This window comes from Eulemur rufifrons, unplaced genomic scaffold (assembly GCF_041146395.1).
Source record: "Eulemur rufifrons isolate Redbay unplaced genomic scaffold, OSU_ERuf_1 scaffold_635, whole genome shotgun sequence".
Lineage (NCBI taxonomy): Eukaryota > Metazoa > Chordata > Mammalia > Primates > Lemuridae > Eulemur > Eulemur rufifrons.
In genome coordinates, this window is record NW_027183415.1 from 1 (window position 1) to 9,769 (window position 9,769).

A 9,769-nucleotide genomic window follows, 5' to 3' on the forward strand; every position below is an offset into this window, starting at 1 on the left:
TGCCCCTCAGTGGCCCTTCAACAGTGACAACCAAGGCCTTTTGTAGGAAGCAGCGAGCACATGGGTGTTACTTGGTGAAATGCAGCCTGCTGTCACCGTCTGTCCCCGGCACCCACCTACCTGCTCCACGGGAGGAGGCGGGGAGAACCTCTTGGCACAAGCCAGGAATATGTCGGGCTCCGGCTTCCCGCTCTTCACTTCTGGGTCATCTCCCAAAACGATGTGACAAAACAAACCGAAGAACTCCTTGTGTCTGCTTGTCTTCATTTCGAATGACGCAGACCCAGAGCTGGTGGCGACGGCAGAGGGTATGTTGTGTTTTCGCAGGTGGCGGATGAGTTTTTCAGCCCCTGGGGAGGAGGAGGGAAAGACTTCAGTGAGGGGGCAGGGCATCAACCACCAGGCCTTCTTCCCAGGGTGGGCTCTTCTAGCTGTGAGACACCACACTCCGTGGCCTCCTCTTCCGAGGAATTACCCGCCCTAGCTTGTCTTAAGCGGGGTCATCAGCTCGGAAACAGCCCTATTCAAAACAAGCACGGCTTAGCTATACGGCATCTCCCACGGTCGCCGAACATGACCTTACCGTAAGAAACTTGCTGTGTTTGCTGATCCTCTCTCGTTGACGTATGGCCCACAGGCGGAGAGCAGGCACAGGAGGCCACTCCCCCTGCAGCTGGCACGGCACGCGGGGAAGGCAATGACCCCAGCAGGGCCCTGTTGGGCCAGGCTTATTTTCCAAAGCAATGAATGCACAAGGACCACGCTACTCGTGTTTCTAAGACAGCTCTGCGTTCCACAGAAAGCAATTCAGTCACATCTCACACCGCTGAGGAAAGGAAATCACAGAGCAGCCTCCACCAGAGGCCAAGGGGAAGGGCTGTAGGAGCACCACTAAATACGGGGTCGGAGAATAAGATGAACCTTGCTGAATACAAACCAAACAGCAGCGAGGTACCACGGGAAAAGAGCATTTCCCACGTTGTCATCAGCTATAAGGATTAACCACAGAGAACACGGAGGTTAATGGAGTTACTCATAGAGCCAATTAAGAGGGCTAGTTATCAGAAACGTGTCAAAAATAACAGGAGTACTTTCCACTTTTAATCTATGCTGATTAGGACAGCTGTAACACCTAAATACATACAAAGCATTACAGTTTATCTAAAATGGCATTTTAAATAACCATATAAACACGACTATTTTAATAATAACATGAGTTAATGTCCCTACTTTGTCAGTTATTACAGAAAAGACTGACATGGTCACTTTTTTCCAAACACCTAAAACCACTCATGTAAGGCAAGAGATAGATCCTGTGAGCATTGGACCCTCCAGAGAAAATGTCCTACGAGATGTTACAGACACAGACAGCTCTTAACTCTGTGCCAGGACAAAGCTAAATAAAGCAAATAAATTCAAGAAAAATCTAGCACTTCACTGGATGTAAAATCATACTGTCCAACACCTAATACAAAGTTACCAGGCCTGCAAAGACGCAGACACATGCAACCCATAGTGCCGAGGAGAAAAAGAAAGAAACCAGTAGAAATGGACACAGAAATGACAGAGGTGGATGGAATTTGCAGCTAGTGACCTTATATTAGCTTCTAAATATTATAATATCTAAGGAAGATATTGTCACAATGGAGAGAGAGGGGAAAAAAAGCAAAACCCAACTATATGTTATCTACAGAAAGAGACTTTACATATAAACACACAGATAGGTTTAACATAAGAGGGTAGAATACTACATCATCACAAAATTACTGCTGAATAGAGTTGAAGTAGCTGTATTAGTACTAGGTGAGACTGTAGAACAATGAATATTATTGGATGACTATTATCAGGGATACATAGGGACATTTCATAAGGACAAATAGGTCCACTCATGAACAAAACAGTTCTAAATATATATTCATCAAATAACAGAGCTTCAAAATACAGAAAGCAGAAACTAATAGAACTGAATGGTGAAACAGACAAATACAGAAGGAGGTGTCAAACTCCTCTCTCAGTAATTGATAGAACAAGTAGACAGAAAACAAGTAAGGATACAGCAGGCTTCAAAAATACTATCAAGCAACTTGATCTAATTAACATTTGTATTAATATAATACTTGTCCCAACAACAGCAGAATCCACATTATTTTCAAGTGGACATGTAACATTCAATAAGAACACATTATGAGCTGTACAGCAATTCTGAAAAAATTTAAAATAATTAATAGATATAAAATATGTTCTCTACCCTCAACAGAATTAAAATGGATCAATGGCAGAAAGGAGTTTGGAAAATTACAAATATTAGGATGCTAACACACTTCTATGTAAGACATAAGTCAAAGATGAAATCACCAAAGGACATTAGATAGTCCTTTGTAGAGAAAAAAAATAACATCAAAATTTGCGGAATGTAGCCAAAATGCCATTTAGAGGAAAACGGATAGCACTGCACGTTCTACTAAGTAAGAAGAAGGTCTCAAATCAGTGCTCTAAGTTGTCACATTAAAAACCTGAAAGATCAATGATGATTCAAGCTTTCACCTTAAGAAAGTGAAAGAGCAAATTAAACTCAAAACAAACAAAAGGAAAGAGACACAAAACCAAGAGAGAATATCAATAAAATGCAAAGCAGAACACAGAAAATCACCTAAACCACAAACTGGTTCTTTGAAAAGATCCATTAACTTGGGTGACCTCTAGCTAGACTGATCAAGAAAAAGAAAGAAGCTTCTAATTTACCAATATTAGTAATGAAAGAAGGGACATCACTACAGATCTTAAAATCAATAAAAACACAAAAATAATCATATGAGCTTAATGCCAATACATTTGACAACTTTGATGAAATGGGGTAATTCTCTGAAAGATATACAACTCACTCAAGAAGACACTAATAACCGGAATAACCCTCTATCCATGAAAGAAACTGAATTTGTAGTTAAAAACCTTCCTATAACCCAGGATCAGATGACTTCATTGGTCAACGTATGAAACACCCAAGAAAGAGATAAAACCAATTGCAAACAAACTTTTCAGGAAGCTGGAGGCAACACTTCCCAACTCATTTTATGATATATCAGCATTTCCCTAAAACCAGATAAAAGCCAGACGAGAAAACTAGAGCTCCCATGAACTGGGACACATACCTCCACATGTAAAAATAACATTCATCCACAGCAAAAATATCCTACGTGAAGAGCTCCAGTGGAGCTTGAATCTACTGGTTAAAAATATTAAAATGCCACACCATTTAATTAGTTTGCAACAACCACTGATTACTATCTGGAGGATTAAATTTATTAGCTAACTTTCAATTTCAACCATAAGCTAACTGGTAGATGAGATAAAAGAATGGCTATAATAAAAAAAAATAGCCAATAATGAACTTCTCTGTCTGAATATACAAAGTGACTAAAGCTGAGTATCAAAATGATTTGAATTTAAAACAAGATTTTTAAATTACTATATTACCCAACTTTAAACCAACATTTAAAAAAAATAATGGAGAACATTTAAAACACATGGCTCTCTCCAAAACACATAGTAAAAAGAATATTTTGTTAAAGCGCTTTGGTGCTATTCATCTTAAAATTTTAAATACAGGTTATTTTTTTTTCAATTAATAACTTCTTTATTCTGGAAAAGCAAATGAAAGTCACATTCATATAAAAATATGGAACGCTTCACGAATTTGCGTGTCATCCTTGCGCAGGGGCCATGCTAATCTTCTCTGTATCGTTCCAATTTTAGTATATGTGCTGCCGAAGCGAGCACCAGGTTATTTTATTTTAGCATATGCTTCTACCCTTTCTGCCTCTGTGACTATTGTACTCTGCAATGTCCCTGATGTGGCTTTGTAGTCGTATACACGAACGAACCAAGGTACCTGTACTTGGAGTGTGTGCCTGTCGACATTTTTATAGACAGTGAAATTAACTGTAAATGTTTTCAGACTGTTTTAAACCACCCACAGCATGCTGAGATCCTTTGTAATGTTTGGGGCCGGCATGAAGATGAACCCCAAGACAAAGCTCTGACCATAGTCCCAGGCCACGGGGACTCAGGCAACCACGTGTCCTCTGTGGGCCACAATTGTGTCAGCTCTCAAAGAGCAAAGGTTAGAAGGCATGAGAAGGGCAGGCCATGCAAAACGACGTGGGTGCACTTTCCAAACATTAAGGGAAGCCCCAAATAAATGTCAACCAGGTAAAACTTCAGAGTACTGCCAGGAAGAAATGATTCGAATCTCCTGATACGTAACTGTCTAATTCCTTCAAAATCTCAGTATCCTTTACGTATTGCACACAAACTTTTTCTCATTCATCAGCTCTCCCTGAGAAGTAGAAGGCTGAGAATGCAAATGGAGTTCTGTCCTAGGGAGAAGCTGGTTACTTAAGAGTACAAATGAAATTCAGCTACCAGCTCCTAGCACCTGGTGTGCTTCTATCAGCCTTAGGGAACGACAGGAAGACGGGTATCTGTTGCTACCAAGAATCAGCCCTCACAGGATTAGGCTCCAGGGGAAGAATTAGGGAAAGAATCAGCACTGCACATAGGAAGAATGCTTCTATTTTACTTCATCCTAGAGATAGAAGGCGGTGAGAACAAGAATGCTGCAATTAAAGTAGACTAAAAACCGAAAAATACTGAAAGGACTGCTAGTTGACATGAGCTTTTCAGGTGTGCTCCTGGAATTCGTTCGTCGAGTGGACCTGGCCATCAAAACCCTGCGAGGTCAGGCATTCTCTGTGTGACCCTGCCCTGGGCCATTGGGGGGTTGACGATACAAAGGAGGAGAGGAAACCGAGGACTGACTACACCATCAATGCCGTGTGCATTCAGAACCACGTCCTGAGCCTAAGTCCAGAAGATCTCCGCAGACTCAGACAATGAAGATGGCATGTGCCACTGTGGTGGGCCCTTCGGGCAGCTGATGGGGGGATGCCACCCGGCTTCCCTTTAACCTGAACAGACACCGTCAGGGTCCCAGGACCGGATACACAGTATGGGACTCTGCAGAGTCTCAGGCTCCTACACAGCCTCCTGCTGTGGGTGCCCGGCCCTCCTCGCCCGGCCCTCCTGCGTGGATGGTGCTTTAGCACACACCTTCCTTACAGGTGCCTTTCACAATGGCCTGAAAGGCAGGTCAGCTAACACCGCAGTGTTACAGGGCAAAGGCTACAAGACTAGGCGGAGTAGGTTGAACAGTGGCCACCTAAAAGATATATATATATATATATATATATATACCCAAGTTCTAACCCATGGTATTTCTGAATATGGCCTTGAATGGAAAAAGGGTCTTTGCAGATGCAATTAAGTTAAGGATCTGGAGATGAGATCACTCTGCATTTAGGGTGGGCCCTATCTCCAGCAACTGATGTCCTTTATAAGAGACAGAGATACAGACATAGAGAAGGCCACTGAAGAGACTGGAGTGAAGCACCCACAGGGCAGGCATCAACTAGAAATAATCGGAAGGATCAGAATCCAGTTTTAAAGGGCTTATTCAAATGCAAAGCTGAGAATGGCCATTAGATAAGAAATACCAAAGAAGAAATGGAAGTTAAGGTCTTGTGTATATAAGGCAGAAAACAAAGAAATTATAGGATTATATCATTTTCTACACAAGGCTGGTTTATGAGTTATAACAGTTTGATTATAGTGTTTTTTTCTCCCATACAGTTTGTATTCATTTCCTCTCCAATGTAAGAGTGTATTTAACATTCCATATATTTTTCTTTTTTTTTTTTTTGAGACAGAGTTTCGCTCTGTTGTCTGGGCTAGAGTGCCGTGGTGTCAGCCTAGCTCACAGCAACCTCAAACTCCTGGGCTCAAGCAATCCTACTGCCTCAGCCTCCCGAGTGGCTGGGACTACAGGCATGCGCCACCATGCCCGGCTAATTTTTTTATACATATATTTTTAGTTGTTCCGGTAATTTCTTTCTATTTTTACTAGACATGGGGTCTCGCTCTTGCTCAGGCTGGTCTCGAACTCCCGAGCTCAAACGATCCACCCGCCTTGGCCTCCCAGAGTGCCAGGATTACAGGCGTGAGCCACCGCGCCTGGTCTAACATTCCATCTTAAGACAATGTGATAGTCATGAAGTCCTTGTGTGAGAGAGAAAAGAGGGAAGTTGTTAACCCATAAAGAAGATTAACAGTGAGGAGAGAAGGAGGGTCCCTGGCACACCTTCAGTCTTCTACAACACTTCACACAACAGAGTAGGTAAGGAGGAAGGCTAGTTTATAATCAGAGGAACAATGGTCACAGCTGCCTGTCACGGGACTCAGGCCCCAGAGTCACATTCCTGTAAGGTTCAACATCATTTACACTTCCTCCCAGCCTCCGTGGGAGGGCAGGAGCCTAAGTTCCATGAGTGCCGGTGGACAAACCCAGATGGGTTCACAGCGAACAACCGCCTTTCCGCTTTCTGTAGTTTTTCACTTCCCTGACTCTTCTGAGCCGCAGCCAGCCCTGCCCACTCCCTGAATTTCCCTTTAAAAGGCCCAGTCAGCTCTGTGCAAACCGAAGTTGAGCCCAGTTTCCCGCTGGACTCTGTTCCCTACTGCAACAGTACCTTACTGATGACAATCTGTGCTGACCACTTTAGTGTCTGGCTTTGTTTATCTCTGACATTAGAAAATAACCAAAATTAAATTCCCAAAAGCAGATAGTATTCCTATCCCTATGTATAGTTTTTAAGATTATAGCTTTAAGTGCAGATTTAAAAGAAATATTACATAATGTAGGAAATCTGGCTGACACACAGATTTTTAAATTTTTTTTTATAACTTCCAGATATTTACCCATTAAAATGGAGCCATCGCTTAAAAACCTTACTGTTCGCTTTTTAGTTCCCTGGCAGGAAGCTTCCGTTCACCACAGCCACTGTCAGTGCGCCTCGTAACGATTTAATTCAGAGCCATGCCTCCAGCCATCAGTTTTCAGATGGTTCCCAAGCTCCTGGGAACATGCTTCGTTCTCAGACATCACTGATTCTGGCAGAGCACCTCTTTCCTTTTTCTCGGCATTCCGAATGAACTGAGCTGCTTTGAAAAGGCACTTGCTGTGACGGAGACAGCCCTCGGCCACGCTCAGATCTTCAGTCCTAATTTCCTAGGCACCTTGCACCAATTCAAAGTTGTATCAGGCAGAGGATCATGACTTTGAAAAACCGGTCCTGTCCTGTCTATTACGAAATGAGCAATTCTGCTAGGACACGGGGTGTAGAGGGAGGGGTGGCAGAAGGAAAAACGAGGTTGAGGGAGGCTGGAATCGGGTTTAGGGGCTGGAGAGAGGCAGGGAGGCCACGGACACGGGAGGAAGCTGGTTGCAAAGCTGGCTTCTTAGCTCCAACAGCATGAGGTTCTGGGGCACCCAGGACAGTGACACGCTGGGCTAGGAGTAGGAAAGAATGCATGGGGGTGTGCTGGGTTGAGCATCCTCCCTCAAAAATTCATGTCCACTTGAAACCTGAGAACTTGACCTTATTTGGAAATAGGGTCTTTGCATTAATAGTTGTTAATCAAGTTAATATGAGGCCATATCGAATTGGGGGAGAAAGGAGAAGAAAATATGGAGATAGAGGAAACACAGGGAAGGCAGCCTGTGAAGATGAAGGCAGAGATGCAGCTATAAGCCAAGGGACACCAAGGATGGCTGGCAATCTCCAGCAGCTGGAGGGAGGGAGAAGGACCCTCCCCTTGAGTCTGGGGGGGTGGGGGGGGCGTGGCCCTGCCCACACCCTGATTTCTGACTTCTACGTTCTGAAATGTCACATGATAAAATTTCTGCTATTTCAAGCCACTCAGTTCATTAATTTATTAGGGCACTCCCAGGAAACTAACACAATGGGTTGATCACCTAGGGGAACACTTGAATGGATTCAGGTCCTTGAAACACATGAACTCTCCTCTCTATAAAGTTCCGATGTGTGACGTACAAATTTGTGATACTTAGGAGAGAGAGGAAGCTTGTGAAACCTGTGTTTTCTTCTTCAAAAAATGTTAAATACTGACAGAAGTAAAGCAGTTGTGAAAATAAATATAAACTAACTCCTTTCCAATCTTCAAAGAAGCAGTTGCAAGAGTCCAGTTTGTGCTTATTTGACCTGCTGGTCCTGGGGCAATGAAGAGAGTGCATTTAAAGCCAGATGGATGCTCCATCCATGGCCAGAAGAGCTTTCCAGCATCTCTTTAAATTGTGTATAAAAAAGGGTGAGGTGAAGGACACAGAGGTCCCACAGCTCAGGGTACAGACACCTGCTGCCTCTCCAATTTTATCTACACCCTCCTCTGTGCCTGGTCACTCAAGATCTGAAGTCTCTCTGGGTCTGCTTATAAACAGAATAAATACCCTGTTTTCTATCGAGGGTGGCATTTTAGACGCACAGCTTAGGGTGGAGGGTGCAGGGGCTTATCTCCTCCACATCCGGGATTTCAACCCTTCCTGTTGCTTTTCAGTCCTTTGTTTTATCCCGTCTTCTTTCAGACACCCCACGTGACAAAGGTTACCACTGGCAAATTCCGAGTTCAGTGCAGAAACCTGCTATCAGATTCAGGCTCAGAGTCCGAGATCTCTGCTTTTAAAATCAAGGAAAATGCGTTGTTTCATGTCACTAACAGATGAGTGAGAAGGAGAACAACTTTGCAGAGTTTTACCTTGACATGAAAAAGAAGCGGCACGAACACTTCCAGAGTGTCATTGGTGACTCAGCTGAAAAGGTTTTATGATGGTCAGAAGCCTTCTGACCTTACAGACACACAGCATTCTTTCTGGAGATTACGCAATGTCTCCTACCAGCTGTCCACAGTAAATAAAAGAAAAAAGGGGAAAGAAACAGAACAGCAGTATTTTGTCCCGATCAACGTATGCTTTGCTCATCGCTCGACAGGGAAATTCAGATTTCCTAGGAAAAAATGGAAACACAAAGGAAAGATACATTTAACAGGGATTTTTTTCTTCTAACGGCTTTCTTAAGATTTGAAAAAAGTGACTCTTTCAAACACTGACAATTCTGGGAAAAAAATATTTGATTCTGCGCCTTCATTTATTTGCCTGAAAGCTGCTTAAAGTTTTAATTTCATTTCCTTTGAATCACTTGTAAAGTTATTGCTTCTAAGGATTTGTTACCAAAAAAAAAAAAAAAAACAATGTACAGAACAGCTAGTTAAATAGCTTATTATTAGTAGCCAAAGAGAAAAATATAAATTAGAAAATGATAACAGCTCATTGTAATTTTCCTGATTCTCTATTATAGCTCTATATGTGATAAAACCACTTAAATTCACTGACCTAAACAAGCACACAGAGGACGACAGAAGTGAATCCGGAGTAAGGCATTTAAGCCACTGTAGACAATGCCGGCAGCACTCAATAAAAAAAGGGAGCAGCTCTCAATAAAAGGAGGCTGGTGTGGACTACAGTCCAGAGGTCAAATGTCTCATTCTTCACCCTAATTCTCTAAATCTGTATCCTCACCTATAACATGTGAGTGAGATCAACCCTACCTGCTTCACGGAACCAGTATAAAACTGCAAATGATACAAAGACATAGGAAAGATGTTCAGTTTTCAAATTCTTACAAAAATATGAGCTCATAGACAAAGTATTCTCCTTTGAAATAACTAAAATCAAAAACAGATTCCTTGTCTTATGCATTTAACAGTAAGACAAAAATAACAGTGTACCTTAAAACTATGGCAATCTCAAACTAATTTGAAAACTATTGACCCAATGTGTGGACCGCTGCAGTAAAATATG

At 42.5% G+C, this 9,769-nt stretch overlaps 1 non-coding gene across 1 annotated transcript; it reads right to left on the reverse strand.

Moving 5' to 3' along the window:
* Positions 1-3,670: 3,670 nt before the first annotated feature.
* LOC138380649 (U6 spliceosomal RNA) lies at positions 3,671-3,777 on the reverse strand. The gene has a single exon (XR_011232907.1). It is a non-coding gene; the product is annotated as a U6 spliceosomal RNA (small nuclear RNA).
* Between the last annotated feature and the right edge of the window lie 5,992 nt (positions 3,778-9,769).